Source organism: Leptonychotes weddellii, chromosome 13 (genome assembly GCF_054177405.1).
Source record: "Leptonychotes weddellii isolate Sample4059 chromosome 13, ASM5417740v2, whole genome shotgun sequence".
Lineage (NCBI taxonomy): Eukaryota > Metazoa > Chordata > Mammalia > Carnivora > Phocidae > Leptonychotes > Leptonychotes weddellii.
Window position 1 is genome coordinate 21,108,343 of NC_138381.1, and position 21,030 is coordinate 21,129,372.

Here is a 21,030-nt window from a genome sequence, read left to right on the forward strand (position 1 = left end):
GTATGGATTTGAGTCTTGACTTTATTACCTACATCTAGTGAACCTGAGCTTGACATTTATGAGCTCCCTGAGCCTCTCTTTTCTCATTGTAATCTAGGAGTAATGATAATCCTTTTTTGGGGGGGGGTTCCTTTGAGAGCTAAATAAGAATAGTCAACAAATACTTTTTGAGCAACAATTATGTGCCAGGTACTATCCTAGGCATTAGGGTATATCAGACAAAACAGATTAAAAAGTCTTGTCTTCACTGAGATTACATTCTAGTGATAGAAGTTAGACAATAAAGTATTAAATTTTTTCCCAGTTATCTATCAAATAACATGCATTTTTATTACTAATCAGAAGGAGGTTTAAAATATATTCTAGAATCAAGACTTGTATTTGTTATATATGTTCTGAAAATCTCTCAGATTATATGTGTTCTGAAAGTCTCTCATTATTTGTCTTTTGGTGAGCTAAAGATCTTAATTTAGTTTAGTTTATATACCAAACCTTTATTTTATGGTTTTTTGAGTTTTTTTTTTCCTTCCATACCCTTAGGCCTTGAAGATACTCACCTATACCACCTTCTAAAAGCTGTTCTGCTTTGCCACTCACACTTAAGGGACTGTATATACCTGGAGTTATTTTTTATATATACTGTGAAAAAAGGGTCATATTTCATTTGTGTCTGTATGAATATCTAATTACCCTAACATTATTTATTGAAAAATGTTCTTTTCCTTTGGTCACCTATGGTCAACTTTGTCAAAAATCAAGTGTCCATACATATGCCAGTAAATATCTGGGTCATCTCTTCTGTTCCACTGGTCTATTTCCCAATCCTTTTACCACCACCATACTATCTTAATTATTATAAATTCACAAGTATCAATAATAAGTAGGTCAAGTTTCCCCAAGTTTTTTCCCTCCAAGAGTGTGTTGACTATTCTGTCTTTTGATTTTAGCACAAATTTTAGAATAAGCTTGTCAAGTTCTAGAAAATACCTGGCTGGTAATTAGATTTGGATTGTATTGAATCTCTAGGTCCATTTGGAAGAACTGACATCTTTGATATAAATCTTCCCTAATGAATCTATAGATCTATAGGTTTGTGGTCAATTTCTATAAATATTCCATGTGGGTTTTAAAAATAATACACATTCTGCAGTTGTTGGGTGCAGTGTTCTATATATGGGCATGAAGTATTTTTGTTATCTGTGCTGTTCAAATCGTCTCTCTTATTAGTAAGCCTTGTTTGGTGCTTCTGTCAATTACCAAGAGATATTTTATCATATCCATTATGATTGCAGATTTGTGTATTTCTCTTGGTGGTGCTATCAATTTCTGATTTACATATTTTGAGCATGTTATGAAGAGCACACAAATTTAAAATGTATATGTGCTGCCGAAGCGAGCACACACAAATTTAAAATGTAGATAAAGCCCAATTTTTAAAAAATTCATCAAGGAAATTAAGCCTTAAAAATGACAATAGACTTGGAAAGAAAAAAAAAAAACCTAAAAATTCTAGAATGGAAAAACAAAGCAATAATAAAAATTAAGAATTCAATGGATGGCTTTAATCCCAAATTAGACGGCTGAAGAATTAGTGAACTGAAAATTAGGTTAAAAGAATCTATCAAGATTAAGCATGAACAAACAAAAGGATGGAAAATGCAGAGGAGTAAGTAAGAGACAGAAAATGTGAAGTGAGAATATGTAACACACAATTAACTGCTATTCCTCAAAGAGAAGCAAAAGCAATATTTGAGAATATAAAACTGAGAACTTTCCAAAACTGATTAATTTAAGAGGCCTAGGGCAGGTAAGTAGTCCAAGATCATCTTAATCCAATTTCAAGACCTGAAGCTTTTGGTCTTCCCAGAGGACTAGAAGTCGAGCTGTGGTGTGTGTGATAGCTGCTTTGTTTTGTTTTGTTTCCTGATTAGCCCTCCCTCCCAAGGTGAAATCCTGGACAGATCCTAGATTCCTAATGTTTTTCTCTCTAGTCCCAGAAGGCTGCCAAAGCACAGCTATTCTATCAGCTAGTGACCAATAAGCAAAAAGGAACCACTCTATATATTTCTAGCAGAGCGAAATTTAGTTGTTCATAACCAGAGAGCTGGTTGTAAAAATATTATAAGAACTGAAGGAACGAAAGGAAAAGGGCAAGTCACCCAGAGATCACGAAGTTGCTTCGTGCCCTGACCCACATGAAATGCTCTTGCCACTGCGGTTGAAACTAACCCACTGCTTCTCATCAGATGCTCAGGAGTTAACCTCAATGATGTTGCAGAAACCAACACCAAAGTTTTCGGGGCCTATAGTTGTTGTCAGGGTGGGAAAACGTCTGCTTTCTCTGCTAGTCCATCAGCATAGAGCAAACCTGCAGTCCTGCAAAGTCAGATTTATTGGCCTATTGAAGCAAGGGAAACACGAGCAGCATCTCACCAAACAACAGAAACGACAGTGTTATCCCAGGATCTGTGGAAAGGGTGGAGTTTAAGTGAAATTTAAACGAGGCAGTGCTTGGATAAACTCAATGCAAAGCAGGGCTGTGGATAAAGGGATCAGCATCAGGTCTGGACTGCAAGGTAGATTCAGGGTCCTGTTGCCTTAGAAACTAAAAAGCTAAGACAGATGTGGAAGTGGAATGCTGTGACGAGAAACCACTTAACTGAAACTCTACAATAGGACTGAAAATTAGGGTGGCTTCTCTATATCAAAGCAGCTAAGGTCCTTCAGGCAAAAGCAAGACATTTCATTCTTACTGATATAATTTCAAACAACAAATGATTTTAGAGACAAATATTTTTCACTGGTAAAGGAAGGAAGCAGTAATCACTTAAAGAAAAAAGTCATAATAACACTTTACAACTGCAGGGTGTCCTTGGAGTAATATCCGTCCCCATTAACTTGGCAGTTGGCTTTATCTGTGGCTGTTATGTCAGCATGATGAATGGCAGGGCAGATTTTTCCTTTGTCCATCTGAGTTAATTTTTACATTCCCATTCCTTTCTTCTATGTTCAGCTTTCCACTGGCGTTTCCCATTGCCAGAGACTAACTGGAGATCGGCTGGGAAGGCAGTCAGAATATGTAGTTTTCAGGCTTTGTGCCCCCTCAGATAACAGAGCAGCCTCCTGAAAAGAACTTGAGAGCCAAAAGGAAAATCAACCCACAGAACATGCCTCTTCAAGTTCAGCAAATGCCCTCAAGAACAACATGGTCTTGAATGATAATCTCCTTCTTCAGGTTTCTCATCTCTATCAAGATCTTAGCTCATAGTCCCTAACTATCTTTTTAGCTCTCACTTTAAAGAAAATGGTTTTTAGATTTTTCTCCAGCTATTTTAGTTGCTTGAACAGAATGGTTATTTCAGTGAGATTATCCAGTTTACCATTATCCACCCCATCTACTTTTGAATCAATCTTGCACATTCCTATCAAAATAATCTTCCTAAACTCAGCTCTGATCGTGTCAAGAGATGGGCATCACACAGGCAAACGAGAAATGATGCCAGCCAGTTTGTGGGGAAGAATATTTTGTCTGTGGATAAGCCCTGATGCTGACCTGAATAAGGGTACGTGAGCCAGGACACTGGGCATTTTTTATTAGGTCACACTATTCAATGTTCTTACACTCAGTGCAACCCAAAATATATTTTTCCAAGCTATGAGTCCTTTCAGTAAAATCGAATCCATATGTTTTTAATTCATGGACAATTGACTCATTAACAAATTATATGGTGAAAACAAGTTGATGTCCTCAAACTTTTCAAACCCTGCAGTGAGGCTTGTTTCTCATCATTTTCCTTAGAAACTTAAAATGTATAATGCCGAAAAAATTTTTCTAGAACATGCTAAAGCCAAACCTTACATGGTCTCAATCTGCCAAGCCCTAGAGGAAGCTTAGAGTGTCTGTCAGGAGGGATAGGGTGTTAGGGCTTAAGATCACCCATGTGTCTACCTTTGTTGGAATGGAATTTTACACTGTCTTTGACTTTCAGTCCTCACCTCCACATTGGTGACATCAAATTTTTCATCAATGCCGTTCACAGTTTACAAAGGGCTTTTTCATCTATCACTTCACTAGGTCCTCAGTAAAACCTCATGAAATCAGCACTACTAACCAGTATTTTTATTCCCATTTAATAGAGGGGAAGATGAGACTCAGAGAAGTTAGCTGTTTTGCCCAAAAGTTCAAGGTATTTATAGCCAGCCTCCAAAATAGCCCCCAATGGTGCCTGCCTCTCACACTGTACCAGGATTGGGCTGTGTAGCCAATAGAAACCAGCAGAAATAATTGTATGTCACTTCCAAGACAAGGTGATAAAAAGGCCATAGCTTCAGTCTTGGGGACTCTCTCTCTGTCTCTCTCTCATACACACACACAACTCAATCTGGAGGAAGCCATCTGTCATATCATAAGGACACTCAGAGAACCGATGAGAGGCCCATGTGATAAGGAACTAAAGTCTCCCGCCAACTGCCTGCGAAGAACTGAGACCTGCCCAAAACCATGTGAGCGAACTTGGAAGTGATCCTTCAGCCCCAAGCAAGCCTTCAGATAACTGCAGCCCTGGCCAACAGCTTAACTGCAACCTCATTTGAGATCCTGAGCCAGAACCACTGAGCAGAGCCATTCCTGGATTCCTCACTTGCAGTGACTGGGAGATAATAAGTGCTCATTGTTTGAAGCTGCTAAATTTCAGAGTAATTTGTTACAGAGTGATGGAGAGTTGATACACAGAGCTATATGTGCCCCACAATAGCATGACCCAACAGTGATACTGTATATGTCTCTATCATCCCCAAAGTGGTGAATCCTATATTCACTAAGAAATATAAGCAGCTTCTAAACTCAAGATACAATAGTTTTAGGTGATGGGGAAACTGAGAGAAGAAATAAGTTCTGTATAGGGCAACATAGAATACTATTGCCTTTATAATGCACTTTTTCATTCTTAAAAGCTTTGGGGCAACATTATCTATTTGATCCCAACAGAATAGTCTCAAGCTGGCACCCACCCTGCCCTTTGAAGTCCCCTTTCTAGATCATAAATATGCCCGCTAGCCAGCTCTCACCTTCTGCTTGGGCTTCTACTTGTCATCAGAGCTTCCTTCTTCTGAGAAGGAGGACTATAGCTATAGTTGTCTTCTCAGTGTTTAACTAAAAGGCCTCTACATCATCAAACCATCAGTTCATAATGAACATTATCCACTGGAGTTGATGGCAAATTGGGTTACTGACGGTATTTCTGAGGCAAGGCATGCTCATTCAACATCTTCGATTCTGCCTAAGCAAGGAGTTGCTATACATTTTACTGAATTGATTAGGAGTCCCTGGAGGTTCTTAAATCCTGAAGGGTTAAGGACTTTTGCTACTCACTTGGCAAACCTTCTACCCTAACAAAGAAGGCTCCACAAATCTCAGCATCTGGCCTCTGTGTCTTTTTATATTCCTGAAATCTGAATGCATTCTCCACTCCTCCCTCTCCATATTCTATCTGAATTCTCTCCACCACTCAAAGTTCAGCAGACACCTGAGAAGACTTTTCTGGCCCCGATTTCAACCCCAAATGAGTTTTCCCTTCTTTGAAACCCAAAGAGCCATCTCACTTTTTTTCTGTATTTCACTTGATAAATGGTTATTTAGTTTCCCCAACATGACTGAAACTCTTTGAAATGAGGGAGTCCTCAGTTACGGAGCACACACTCAGTGGTAGGCTCCACACTCGGTATTCTGTATAGATTACTGAGTACATGGATGTCATCCCTCTGTGAGGGAGTTGAGTGAGTACTGCCAAATGCTTAATTGACTAGCAGGCTCATTAGTGTCTGCCCACCCCCAGTCTTGTCAATGGATTCGATAAATGATAAAAAGGTCTCTCTCAAGCTTCAGAGTCCCTAAATTTTCCTCAAGCTTCTAGTTGATATGTTCATTAGTGTCTCACTGCCTCCATCCTGTCCATGGCCGCTGAAAGGAGCGGCTCTGAGCCACACATGACCACTGGCCACCTCTGACTGAGCCAGGGATAGATCCTTGACCCAAAAATGGACCCTCTCTTTAGGATTATGGAAGAATGAGGTCTCTAAGGGTCTGAGGAAGTTGGATCACGGGAGGTATAGGACCTTTTACTTCACAGTCATACAGTTTAATCAGCATTGGTGTAGTACCAAGACAATTCAGAATTATGACAGAGCAGAAAATCCAAAATTAGTTAGAAGAAACTGGTCTGCAGTAGGAAGCAGGGGAGTGGAGCAATTGCGCAAATTAAGCAGCACTGAGAAACCTTGAGGTCTCCTGAGACAGGAATGGGTCTGCTCAGTCCTGACTTTCCCTCATTCCCCTGTTGCCTGGCTGAACTTCATTTCTTATCCTGGCTACTCAATATAGTCCCCAGGGGTCCTTCAATAACCTCCCTTCATATCTGGGCTAGTTTGATGGGTCTCTGTTCCTTGCGATAAGCAAGGCTAGAATAAAACAATGCCCAAGATTTTTAAAGTTAAATAGGGATATAGGGTGAACAATTCAGATTCATATTGATACTGAAATATCAAAGTCATCTTCAGGCCATAAATTATACCCAGAAAAAGCTTTTCTAGTAAAAGCTTCCCATTTTATAGATGAGGAAGAAGATACCTAGAAAGGAGAAGGGATTTACTCCAGGTCACACAGAAAATGCTAGAACCAAGACCAGGACTTATGTCCCCTCATATTTTTCAGGGTTCATCTATTGCTTTGTCATCATTAAGTCAGCTCTTGCCAATGAGTGTTCTCTGGGGCAGGCAAACAGGACAAAATTAAAGAGAAATAACAGAGATCATTAGTATTTCCCCACCCCAACCTCACCAATGGATTTTTGGGGAATTTTGCTTAGATCTCAGGCAAACTAAAGGAAAAGATGAGCAAAATGCTGATGTTGCATTTCTTTAAAGACCCAGGTCAGAGACAGAGAAGAGAGAAGTGAAATGAAGTTACTGGCTACCCATTTTAAAATACTATCCATATGCATCTTAAGAGGATGCCAAGAAGGAAAGTTTATCAATTTTCCCATAAAAATATGAGGTCAGTCTGTTAATAAAAGTATTGCAGCTTCTTGGAGCAATTGTGCTGAGCAGGCAGAATTGCCTGCAGAATGCCCTTGTTACATATATCCTTACTGTAATATACCTCCTTGGTAATTTGGTGTTTGAAATAATCAACATTATCTTGTGTTACAATGTATTATACTTCCAGTAACCAGAAAACACCTTCACTGCTCCCATTTCCTCATGCATTTTAGTACCTTAAATATTTTAATATCCCTTCAATTATATGAAAATGATCTCAAAATATTTTTATTGAGATTTAACTTATTTGAATGTCCCAAACAAGTGAAGTAAAAGTGAGTAAGATATAGAATTTTAAAAATGGTAATTAGCTGGGGCGCCTGGGTGGCTCAGTTGGTTAAGCAACTGCCTTCGGCTCAGGTCCTGGGATCCCAGGGTCCTGGGATTGAGTCCCGCATCGGGCTTTCTGCTCAGCGGAGAGCCTGCTTCTCCCTCTCCGTCTGCCTCTCTCCCCTGCTGTGTTCTCCTGCTCTCTCTCTGTCAAATAAATAAATAAAATCTTAAAAAAAAAAAACAAAAAACGGTAATTAGCCTCATAGATGGGCCAAGAAGATACTAAGGAAAGGGAAATTGCCCCACAGTTAGCCCATAGTTGTGATGAATATGCATAAATACAAACAGAGAAGCCCCAGGATCACTACGAATGAGAAGGAAGAGGACACTCTCTCCTACCTTTAGCTGGAACAGTCACTTCTAACATTGACTGAGCATTTACTCTATGCCATGCATCGCATTAGGCACTTTATATGCATTATTTCATATCATCTTCATAAGAATCCTAGTAGATAGTATTATTTTCATTTTCCTCATTTTGTAGATTAAAAAATATGGAGCTTAGGGAAGTTAATTAATTTTACACAGGTCTACTGGCAGTTAAGGATAGATCTCAAAGATCCAATGCCCCCAGGGCTTTCTCTTTATCTCTCATTTCTATTTCATTCTAAACATCAGCTTTATTCTTCAGTCTCCTCCATGTGTTGGGAAGCATGGGCAAAAGTGGTTCTGGGGCCACGTTCATACTGTTAATTTGTACTATCTTAAATATTTTAATATTATTAACAACATTATAATAGCAGCAGTGGCAGGAGAATCCAAGAGAAAACTCTTTAGTTGTATGAAAAATCCCAGGAAGACTTTCGTTGGCCTGACTTGATCCATGACATGTCCACCATTATGTTCAAGAAGGTTTTATGACTACCCATGCCTGAGGTCACATACCACCCCTGTGATCAATAAAACAGATGCTGTGACTGGCAGTCTCCCCAGAATTCCTTTATTGTAGTAGGGAAGGAGGTAGGGGGATGGTAGGCAGATGAAAGCAGATACCCACACAGCTCCTGTTGTGTGAGAAAGATCATGGAGTAGAGAGCCCAGAGGTACTCCAAGAAGAAGATGAAACATGAGGACAGGCATGAAGATGTTAAATAACATAGTGTGTCTATAAATCTGCAAGTATTTTAGATAGGTCTGAAGGAAGAACAGGATGTGTCTGACAAGGATGTTAAGACCTAAGATTGAAAGTCTTTGGAGAACTTCATGTGATACCCCAAGGAGCTGGTACTTTATCCTGAAAGCAAAAGTGAGTCATAGAAGGACCTTAAGCAGGGAGATCATATGATGAGTTCTGATTTTGAGAAAATGCAGTCTTAGGGTAAATCCACAAGAAGTGTGAGCAGCAGAAAAATCAGTATGGAAACTGACAGTAGTTCAAGCAAGAGAAAATGAGTATATGATTAAAAGCGGTGGCAGTGGGATTGGTGATGAAGAGAGGGAGAGCAGTGATCTAAGGAGGCAGGATTCATAAAAGAAAATCTGAATTAGATTGTTCAAGCTGTCCAGTGATGCTCAGCCACCTTCATAGCTGCTCCAACAGGACCACCAACACAGCAATGAACAAAAGCGTCCACATAAACAGAAGCCAAATCGTGCTGGTCTCCTAGAAGTAGCAGAAGCCACATCTCCACCACCTACAAGCCTGAAGTTGAAACTGCTGGTTTTGCAATTCACAAAGGACACTTTCAGCCCATGGCCTTGGAAATGGAATGATGAGGACAGAAACTTATCCGGTAGGTCTGTTAATCAACAGACTGTAACAACTAGATCTCCAGGAGGCAGCATGGCACATGGAAAGAGCTAGGCCATGAGGGCAGACAGACCACAGTTTGGCTCCTGGCTCTGACCCATTCTGTGTTTCTTGGACCAGGGCTTACACTCTCAACCCTCCGTTTTCACAGGAGATTTTTCCCCTGGAGATGATGCCATTTCTTTCTCAGGGGTTTTATGAGGACTACAAATAATAGCATCAGCAAGAACAAAACAAATTTCAAATGTGGTTGGAAATGAATCTGTTTGGATCCCTAATTTGTTTTGCTTGAGGGGGCAGAGGAAGAATAGCCAAACTAAGGGACATTTATGCTTTCTACCAACAAGTGAATTCTCGCCATTTATACACTAAGGTGACGGAGTAAAGTCAACCATGATAAACAGAGTTCATCATCAGAGTGTGTACATTAAAACTGAAGTGAATTAATTCAATTTCTATAACATTTTCTAATAAATTACATTTTCTTCTTGAACTTACAATGAATAAGATCTCTTACCAAAAAAATGTAAAGTTTTACAATAATCAAAGATACATGGTTAAGGGTCACATTCCATAGGAGATAGCCATAAATATTTGTACTTAAATAGCAGGTCAGCACAGGAGGGTTTATCCTTTTCAGCAAATAAGTAGTGAGAAATTTAATGTACTAATTCAGAATACGTACAGATATAATTTCAAAAAAACATTTGTCCCACTTGGCTAAAATTCTTGCTTATTGGCCATCTTATGGTAACTGATTTGTAAATATCCTTTAACCTCCTCTCCTATCTTCAAAACAAAGAATAATGAACTAGTCCGAGGCTTTCTATTCCTCTAGTCACTTGGGTTAAGTCTTCTTTTTCACTCCTATTCTCTTTAAATCTGTTGAGATTTATAGCAATAGTTCAGCCACCATTGTGACCTAGGAAAATATGGCTTTTAATTTTCTGTTTCCATATATGAAAATGGCCTAGCATAGCACGTTGCCTGAAGAAGTTCAGGCACAGAGGTAAAACAGGGCTCACTGTGCTTCCTGTCTGGTCTGTGTGCTCCCTCACCCTGGAAAGCCTGGCAGAGGAAATCCAACCATTGAAGTCCTCCCTGGGGAACTCTCTGCTGTGCTGTGGGGGCACAGAGAAGATGTGGCTCTTTCTAAATCTTAACCAGAAAATGAAGGCTGGTTTGGGGCCAATATAGTCAATAATGTGTCATGATAAACAATCATAAATCATACATGTGGAATAGCTACTTTACTCCTCAAGAAAATATAATTTCTTCCCTCATCTGGCTTCTCTTTGCTCTCCTAGACTGGCTGAGATCCATTATAATAAAAGTAGATTCAACTTGGAGGTAACTAGAAGCAAAAAAACTCAACAAAGTACAGCACAGTAAACCTTCTCCCATGCCAAATACATGTCACATTATTCTAATACAGGCGACCCTGGATTTAAAGCTGCTGAATTGTGATGCCCCCTACTTTTACACCACAGTAAAGACCAAACCCCATATTGATGGCTTCCAAGTTCGGCAAGCAATGCTTGGGCATTCCAACGGGCAGCCTGACGTGCTCACCACCATCGGCAATAACTCAGCTAACATCGTCGGCAGGTGCGCTTAGAGTAAGACAATCTCTTTCAAATGGCTCTACACTTTATCTTTGCAAATTTTCTGTACACTTTTAAATGACTTGCTCTTTACTCTGTCAAAGAAAAAGAAAATTTGGCAAAATACACAGAATGTCAAAACTACCCACAATAAAAGGCAAGACAATCAATTTCTTTGAAAAGGAAACATAAGAGTTTAACTTTGTGGTAGGAGAAATGAATGTGAATGAGCAAACTTCCAAGTCCAGACTGTCACACTCAATGCACAAACACAATTCTGAAGTTCAAGGAAACATATCTGGAGACTATGAAGAGCACTGAGCCAATGCAATAGACGGTCTTTAAAAAAAAGAAAAGAAAAGGAATTATTTATCAGATGGAAAATCTTACACTGTGTAATAGGGGGGCTGAAGCCACTTCTTTGCCTAGTTTGGACCGAGCAAGTCACCTTGGAAAGGGTCTTCCTTAGTGAAGGAAGAATTTATGGGGTCTTCCTTATCTGACAGGCACTCATTGTTCTAGAAGTGTATATAACAGATGTTTTTTAATCTTCTAACAAGGTAGGCTTTTGAAGGGTAGAACTGATGCCAAAAGAAGGTATAGTAAGCGGAATGATTTTTCTCAGGGCATTTTGAGAGGGAAGGAACAAAACACCCTCCCCCACCCCCGTCCCTGCCAACACCTGCTCCCTTAAATCCAAAGTTAGGAAAGACTTTAGTGAAGACTAGGGTTGTCTGATCCAAGTTCTGCTGGCCCAAGGAGACCCGAAGGGCCCTACAGCATGACTGTGTTGGTGTGTCAGTTCCATCAGAAGAATCTGAGTGTTCCGATCCAGGCTGGAGCTAGACGCACTTCTATATTTGGCCACCTGATACCACGATTCCTGCTTTGAAAAAGCAATGGATGAGCACGTAAATGTGACCAAGAGCAACAAAAAGGCCCTAGAGATCAAGCATGTGGCACTACAAGCAGGATCTGGGTGAGCAAAAGCATCATTCCAGGATCTAGAAGAGTCACTTGGAATATGGAAGACTAGCCTTCAAATGAGATATCACATAGGAGCCACAAAAGCACCAGCAGGGCTGACCTGTTTCTCCAGTTATTACACCAGAAGTATGAACCGATTGGGAAGCTGGAGACTGAGAAAAGTCCACAAGATGGAAATATTAAGTGCCTGCTAAAAGCACATGTCAGGGATTGAGCAATTAACTTAAAAACCTTATACTAAGTGGAAGAACTCAGTAGAAAATGCTACATATTATATGCTTCCATTTATGTGAAAAGTCTAGAATAGACAAATCCATTGAGACAGAAAGTATATTAGTGCTTGCCTAGGGCTAGGGGAGGGGGGTGCAGAGTGGATAGAGAGGGACCACTAATGGGGTGCTGGGTGTGTTTTCTGTCATGATGAAGATGTTCTAAACTGATATTGTGGTGATGGGTGCACAACTCTGTGAATATACTATCAATCATTAAATTGTACATTTGAATGGATAAATGTTATGGATGGGTAAATTTTATGGTATATAAATTATATCTCACTAAAGATGCTTTCAAAAAGAAATAAAGTATATATTTTATTCTTTCCAGAAAAATGGAGATAATTTTTCTCCTATGTGGACTATATTATCTCATTTTTCTCATAAAAAGATTCAGCATGGAGAGGCAATATATCGCAGTAACTAACAGCATTGGGTTTTAGAGTCAGACTCTATCAAAACACTCTCTTAAAGCTGTGTTTTGTACAGTTGTGTGATTCTGTGTCTCAGTTTCCTCATCTACAAAATGGGGATATAGCAAAACCTACTTCTTTGAGTTGTTGGAAGGATCAAATGAAAGGGGTTAGCATAGTACCTGACATGAAACTGAGTGCAAAATGAATGTTCAGTATTCAAAAGGGCCTTTAAAATATGCATATTTACTTATATGTAAAATATTCTCTCTGCAGGGTCCAAGAAACTATAAGGTTTATTGCATGGGGGACAGAAACTGGGTGGCTGGGTGAAAAGATGCAGGAGGGAAATATCCCAGACTATATAATCTTTTTTATATTTTTGGAATTTTCAGTCATGTAAGTTTATTACACATGCAGTGAAAAATTAAGTTTAATTGGTTTTTGAAAAAGAAACAGGACTTTATTTGTACCCCAAACCAGTCTAGCAGGCTAGACTAGTTACACTTGCAGGTTCCAGGATCTGATAGAGCCAACCAAATACCTGAAAATCAGGTACAAACCTTGGTAAAGACACACATCTTATCTAGAGAGAGATTTCAATAATGGGGAGTTGAAAGATACCCAATGGAAAATTTGTTACTGTAAGCAATAGATAATATTATTGGTTCAGACAGAAAACTGGTTGATTTAAAATCAAAAGGGCGTCATGATGATATGGTAGTTAGTTAAGAGCGTGGAATCTGTAACTAGACGGCTTGGTTTGAATTCCAGCTTTGTCATTTGTGATTTTTAACCTCTCTGTGCCTCAGCTTTCTCATCTGCAATATGGGGATAAGATGGTAGGGTTTTCGTGAAGACTGAACGAGGGAAAACTTAGACTAGAACTTAGAGCATAATGAATGTTGGTTATTATAGTTTGTGGAGTTCCAGGGAAATTCCAAGCTCTGATACAGAGGCATGGAAGAATTATCTGAAGAGTTGAATGAAAATATTGAAAAGACAAGCTATCATCTGAGGAAGGTGTTCCATGTTGGAAAAAATTAAGTCTGTTAGAGGAAAATGTCTTAGAAATTATATATACCCAAGTAAGAAAAATCAGTAACAACTATAAAGCAACAAATGATCAATAATTGGGTTGAAATTAAAGAAAATGGAAAGAAAAGAGAGACAGGAGCAAGAAGAGGAGGAAGAGAATAGGTTGCCAGTTTTCTGTTATTTACTATTTTTTCTGTTATTTACTATTTGAGTTTTTCTGTTACTTACTATTTCAGAGGCATTCATGAACACTGAAATCAGAAATTTAAAAAATGTTGGAAAAGGCAACTTTAATTTTGAACACTGTTAAAAAGTGCTTAGACGGTGAAGAATTTCCATGTTGTTGGAAAGAGATTCCCAATGAAGAGATATCTTTTGTTTAAACTTCATTGGACACTTATTTGAAAAAATTCTTTGGGGGGAAAATACATATATGAGAAAGATTATTTTTATATTTTATATATATATGATTTGTTACATATGTGATACATATATAATGAAGAAAGTATAATAAAAATGAACATGTATGGACCTATCACCCACTTAAGAGTTGGAATATTACCAAAATCATTATTTCTTTATGTGCCCTTTCCCTAGACCATTCATTCCCTAGCTTCCTTCTCAAAATATTGTTCAGTTGCTCTTGTTTTTAGGCATTTTAAAAATGTTATCACGCTGTATGTATTATTCTATGACTTATTTTTCTCATTCTGCAAATATTCATCTATAATGATGCATCAATGTTAAATTCATTGAGTTTCACACACATTGAAAAGATATTCCACAATTAAATATACTCCTGTCAATGGCATTTTGATTGTTTCAGGATTTTTGCTCTTACAAACAATGCTGGTCAGACCATTCTTGCATGTCTTTTTTCCCCCCTAGCTTTTATCAAGCTAAAATTGACAAATAAAACTTGTGTGTATTTATGGTATACACCATGATGTTTTAAGATACACTCACACACACACACACACACACACACACACACACACTTTGTGAGATTATCACCACAATAAAGCTAAGTAACATATCCTTCACCTCACATCATTATCATTTTGTGTGGGTGCAGTGAGAACGTTTAATTTAGCAAATGTCAAGCATAAAATATAGTATTTTAACTATAATCACTAGCCTTTGACCAACATCTCCCCATATCTCTTACCTCTACACTGTTTTCCATGATGGTACCATCGCTTGCATCTTAGTATGGATATTTAAAGTATTTCTTTGTGACAGCCATGAGTGAAATTGCTCAGTAATGTTCAGCTTTACAAAAGAATGAAAAAGTTGTTTTCCAAAGTAATTGCACCAACTTACACTCCTATAAAGAGTGCATGAGAATTCTCATAGATCACACCCACATCTACACTTGGTTTTGGCAAACTTCGTAATTTTTGAGATTTTATGTGCACTTAATTTACATTCTCCTGATAACTAATGATATGTGAGGGTCTTTTCTTATCTCTCTTTGCATTTGTGCTTCCTCTTTTGTGAAATGGCTGTGATCTTATGTCTATGAGGTGAATTATCATTCAGTTCTCTTTTTTTCTGATATGTAATCCTCCACAAGTTATATACATTGCTGTACAGGGCTTATCTTTCCATATATTTTGATGGAAGATTTGATTTCTTAATTTTAATGTAATCTAACTTATCAATCTTATCTCTTTTAAGAATTCCTTCCCTACTCAAAGCTTTCAATAAAGTTTTAAAATTTTACCTTTCACATCTAACTCATTAATCCACTTGGGAATTGGTTTTTGTGTCTGAGTTAGGGAGCTAACTTTATTTTTTCTTCATATGGAACACCAACTTTTCCAGCACCACTTTTTGACTATTCCATTTTTCGTTAGTGATTCACAACACTACCTATGTCAAATACAGAATTTCCCCAATATACTTAGGGCTCCTTCTGAGGTCTGGTTTTTTTCTTTCATTGTCTATTTTATTTATGGTATTAACAGTACTGCACTGTTTTAATGACAATAGCTTCATAATAAAGCTTAATATAAAAGGAAAGTCTCCCGATCCCTCCACCTTATTGTTCCTTAGGACTATCTTGATGATTCTTGGATTTGGCTATTCCACGCATCTAACAGGTAATACTGGCCCCATGCCAGGTTTGCTTATTCTGTTCTGGTAATATCCCATGCCCCGCCCCCCCCTATCTCAGTGGTTTAAAATGAACAAAAAAGTGGCTCACATTACATAATTCCTGTGTCAGCTCTTTTCCATGACAAAGCAGAGACTATTAGGACAGCTGTATAACACTCATTGCTGCGGAAAAGAGGGGCAGAGGGAAAGAGAGTTCTGGAGTGCGGTGCCCTGTCAATGCAATGCTCTGATAAGAAATGACACATGCATCCAAATGTAACTCACTGGCCAGAACTGGTCACATGGCCCCACCAGACTCCAAAGGAGTCAAGAAGTGCAATCTACCATGTGTCTGGAAGGCAGAAAAAACTTGTTGAATGAATAGCTACCATCACACGGACCACTACCTTGAAGGCCTCAGCACCCTTCCAGTGGGCTTACAGAATGTACAGATAGAAACAAGGGGGTGGAAGGTCAAGAGGCTGAACTCAGGATCTACAGAATCCTACTTCATCATTTTGCCCAGGGCCTATCTGGTCATTTATTTCGTGGAATTTTAGATTCAAACTAAGACAGGGCTTAAATAAACTTCTGGCAAAGGCTGTGGAAATAGAACGATATAAGTCACCTCTCTGAGAGTGGAAAAAATTAAATCAGAGAATGAATTCACTTTGTTTGCATTAAAGGAAAATTATGAAGCTGATTACTTGGATCTCAAATTCCTTTTTTCCAGAAACTGTGTTGTAAACCCCTTCTCTTTGTAGCTAAACAGAAAACCTATCTGCTGGTCAATCATGTGAAAGAAAATGTTACAAGTAAGCTGCATTTGACTATTTCTAATTTTTATCACAAATTATAAACCCTCTCTGTGTGTTTCCTTACACTGTTAATTTCTTATAGTACAGATCTGACCAAACAAGTCTGAAATATGAAATATTTTAGATGACTTTGAAAAGCCATAGATTAAATTGTTCATAAATCATACATAATGTTAATAAGTTCATCATTTCAGGTAAGACATCGTTGACAATGACGTCACTCCATTGACTGCATTTTTCTTTTCCCTCTTAGAGCTGAATCCATTGTTAACACGGTCTCAAAAATGTCAGTGTGACTTGCTAGCGTTTGAAATAGATACCATGGCACTCTTGCTGCCACATTTGTTTACAAGTATGAATTTTAAAAAGTGCCTATGACTATTTCTACATCTAAATACAATAAACACAAAGTCTCATTTTCCCATAAATACATATAACTAATCTGCACCAGCAAGTCCATAGCTGCTAAGCAATAGACAATGAATTCTTCTGACTTCCACCTGTCCCCCAGAAGAAAGAGCTAGCACTTGATTCAGCACATCTGGTGAAAATATGTGTAAACACAAACGAAACTATAAACATAATGCCTGAGAAAGGTGAGGACCCTGTGTCAGATTGCCTGAGTTTGAACCCCCATTCCTTCACTTTTTAGTTGTGTGGACAGGGGTGATCATAACATAGAGGCTAAGAGGCGGCATTCTGGAATTAGGTTAGTGGAATCTGCCTCCTGCTAGCTATGAGTCTTTGGGAAAGTTATTTAAACTAAGCCTCACTTTCCTCATCTATAAAACAGGGATAATATTAGTATTTACCTCATGGTGTTATTATAAATGTTATGTTATATTTTTAAAGTGCTTGACATTAGTGCCAGGTACATAGTAAGTGTTCAATTAATAACTTATTATATTAGTAATATTGATAGTATACAAAGGTACTTATACTTACTACAGGGAAAATGTCATTATGCTTGTCATTACAGATAGCCACAAGTTCACCCCTAGTGCATATGGATTGTCTTCACTTTCCAAAGATCACATTTTTTTCCTACCAGCTCAGTTGGGAAACTTAGACATTACTAGATATATGGACATAGGATCCTAGGAATGAAATCAGTGTCATCTTATCAATATGCACAAATGTGAGGATCTGAAGGTACATCCCTCATGGGCAAGACAGGGGTATAAACCCCCAGGGCAAGCAAACCCATTGCCTGACCACATGCTTCACTATCTGTCCCAGAGGCTGCTCCTCCCCCAGATACCTGCAGGTTGTTCCAGAAAACAGGTTGTTCCTCAAGAACACAGCCTGCATCCCAAGAGACCAGAGCCCTTGATTGCTTTGTTCAAAGACATGTGTGATTGTAGCACAGAGGGAACAAGTTTGGGTGATCAAGGAAACACTCCCGAGTTCAAAGGGAAGGCTTACACTGTGGGCTGAGGAAAGAATCTCACCAAAGTTCCCACGGCAAGTTGTGTACTGTCATGTCTCCAATATAGAAACACCCCCTCAGTGAACAGAAATTTCCAGATTTTCTATTTCCACTGAACTGGGTGTCCTGAGATAGAAGCTAAAGGCATCTGGAATTTTAATGTTTTACTAGCCATTATAGATCCTCAATACTGGCTCTTTCTTCCCAGTGCTGAGAAATAGTGGGGAACATTGGTAATGGTGTTGAAGAGAATAAGGCAATAACAAAATGCGTCATTCTAGGCCAAAGGTCACAGGGACGCATCTCTTCCATGGAGGGCTCAGTGATGAGTGCAATACAGGACCCATAGCCCATCTCTGCTTATGGCTTTGCCCTGAGAACCCTGCTAATTGATAACAGGTCGCAACTCTTCATTTCCTTCTCGCTCACCTTCTACAAGCACCTTTGGCCTCTCCCTCACCTGGCTGATGCTCATTTGTTCTGATGACACATCTCCCTTCCACTCTCGGGGGCTAGCCCAGCTCTGTTAGCCACAACTCCCCCATTTCCTGCCCGGACGCCCTTTCCTGAATAAGCCTATTCATCCCACGCGTGGGAGAAATTGGCTGATCCCTGAGCACAGATTAATGCAACTGCCAAGGCTGGGTTCTTTCCAACAAAGTGACCTGTTTTCCCCCCCAACAGACCAGCCCATGAACTCTGAAGGGTATGTGTGTGCACGGATATGTGTGCACACGCGCGTGTGTCTTAACAAAGCAGTAAAAAGCCAAGAATTTCTCATTTAATTACCTGTTTGATAACTAGTTGTGCAACTTCTTCCCTTTCTCCCTTTTTTCTTTTCAAATTTTCCAAATCCATTTATTAATGCTTATGATGCTGACAGCTGACATCATTGATACTTTAACAAAACCACTTAAAATTAGCCAAATATTGGGGCACCTGGCTGGCTCAGTCAGTAGAGCATGTGACTCTTGATCTCAGGGTCATGATTTCAAGCCTCATGTTGGGCATGGAGCCTACTTTTAAAAAAATTAGCCAAATATCTAAGATAGTTACAGGTACAAAAGATATACAAATTAAAACAATTTGTAGTTGACCATAACTTCTGTATTCAGACATGATTATAAATGTAAAACTTTAGAAAAACTATACACCATCTACTCTGAGTGGTTTACATCTTAGAAAACAAAACCAGTCTTTCTTTGTTACACATTTAGTGTTTCTGGGAGGCTGAGGAGAGAAACACCATGATGCTTTGAACTTTTGTTCTTTTCTCTTATTGGCTGTTGTACTCTGAGGTAAGTGTGGTGACAGTCCATGAGACAGGGCTGAAGACTTTCCAGAGTATACACACAATCTTTTGAACTAAAGATTCATGCCAGCTTTGTCCTGTGATTGTGTAGAACGCTCAATGAAAAACCACTCCAGCAAATAACTGATGGCAAATACTTGAGGTGTGGGTTAGCATCCATCAAAGTTAATTCTCCCCCAAACACTGCTAAACTTTCAACTTTGCAGTTTGCAGACTGCTAGTGAAGAAAGTATTGGGCAAGAAACTGATTTACTATGGGTGCAGCTAGGTCAAAAGCAAAGCTCATTCAAAACTCAGTGTTGCGGGGGCGCCTGGGTGACTCAGTCATTAAGCATCTGCCTTCGGCTCAGGTCATGGTCCCAGGATCCTGGGGTCGAGCCCCATGTTGGGCTCCCTGCTCAGCAGGAGCCTGCTTCTCCCTCTCCTCCCTGCTCCTGCTCTCTCTTCCTATCTCTGTCTGTCTCTCTCCAATAAATAAAATCTTTAAAAAAAAAAAAAACAACCCTCTAGGTGTTTCATTCTCAGGACTTGTTTCTTGGTGTAGGTATCACCTGTAATGTCCACAGACCCTGCTACTTCAGAGAAGGGGGGTAGATTTCTTCAAATTTTGAGGCCAACAGCACAGCATCAGTGCCCCCAAGCTGAAGTTTTCCTCCCAACACAGACATGGATGAGAGGAACCTATCAGTGTAGCTCACAGCCAAATACAGGGTCTCATCCTGTAGTTTATATCCTTCTCTTACTTCAGCTAACCGGTCCACAAGGATAGCCTTCGTGCTATGAGGGCTGGCTGTCTGTTTCTTCTGTAACTCAGGGTCGGCTTACATTTCACCTCCATTTCCTTGAGGTAAGCGTGAATGTCCTCAGGGTAGTCTGGCACTTCATTAACACTCACTGGCTTTTCATCTTCTAGTAGAATTGTTATGTCCACAGTGTGTGGTGACTCAAAGCTACCATCCATTGGATAATCAAGAGGTACCAGCGATTTTCTTGATCCAAGAAAGTAATAGCTGAGTTAAAAGCCAGGACATTTTCATGTTCTGTTTTTTAGATGGAGCTAAAGTCTCGATCTTTTAAGTCTCTTCTGCTTCCTCCACATGAATGGTAAATGCAGGCTGTTTACTGTTTGCTTTCCAGGGAGGAACAGGAACATGCTCATCATTTATAGAAGATACTTAAGAGGTGCAACCTGTCATGTCTTGGGCCTCGGTTGCGGTGCTGGACCATGCGGGCCCCCGGGTCTGGGGCTGCTGGGTAGGCACTGCTTTCTCTTCTCGGGGTTGCTGTTCTCTTGGTCCTCTTGGAGCACTGTGTGCAGCAATGTTAGCAGTGCCCAGCCCGCCTTGAGGGCCACAGGCCCAGATGCAGAGCTGCCCAACATCACTGCTCCCAGGGCTCTGGCTTGATCCACCTGCAGTGCCAATCAGCATGTACTCCATCCCATGGAACCCCCTGAAGAGGTGCTGGCCACCTGCGGGCTCAGGATCGCGCAGGAAAACCCCCCCGCCAAGGTTGCAAAAGGCGCAGGCAGGCACTGCGGGGCAGGGAGGGCTAAAGGTGCCCTTGAGAGAAGATATTTGCAAATGATATATCAGATAAAGGGCTAGTATCCAAAATCTATAAAGAACTTATCAAACTCAACACCCAAAGAACAAATGATCCAATCAAGAAATGGGCAGAAGACATGAACAGACATTTTTCCAAAGAAGACATCCAAATGGCCAACAGACCATGAAGAAGTGTTCAACATCCCTTGGCATCAGGGAAATCCAAATCAAAACCTCAATGAGATACCACCTCACACCAGTCAGAATGGCTAAAATTAACAAGTCAGGAAAGGACAGATGTTGGCGGGGTTGCGGAGAAAGGGGAATGCTCC

The 21,030-nt window shown here is 39.6% G+C and overlaps 1 protein-coding gene and 1 pseudogene across 1 annotated transcript in view; both read right to left on the bottom strand.

Moving 5' to 3' along the window:
- ELAC1 (elaC ribonuclease Z 1) overlaps positions 1 to 21,030 on the bottom strand; it is a 470,823-nt gene that overhangs the window by 73,132 nt on the left and 376,661 nt on the right. The gene's annotated exons all lie outside the window — the stretch shown is intronic.
- Positions 19,045 to 20,983, bottom strand: LOC102734431 (cyclin-A2-like; annotated as a pseudogene).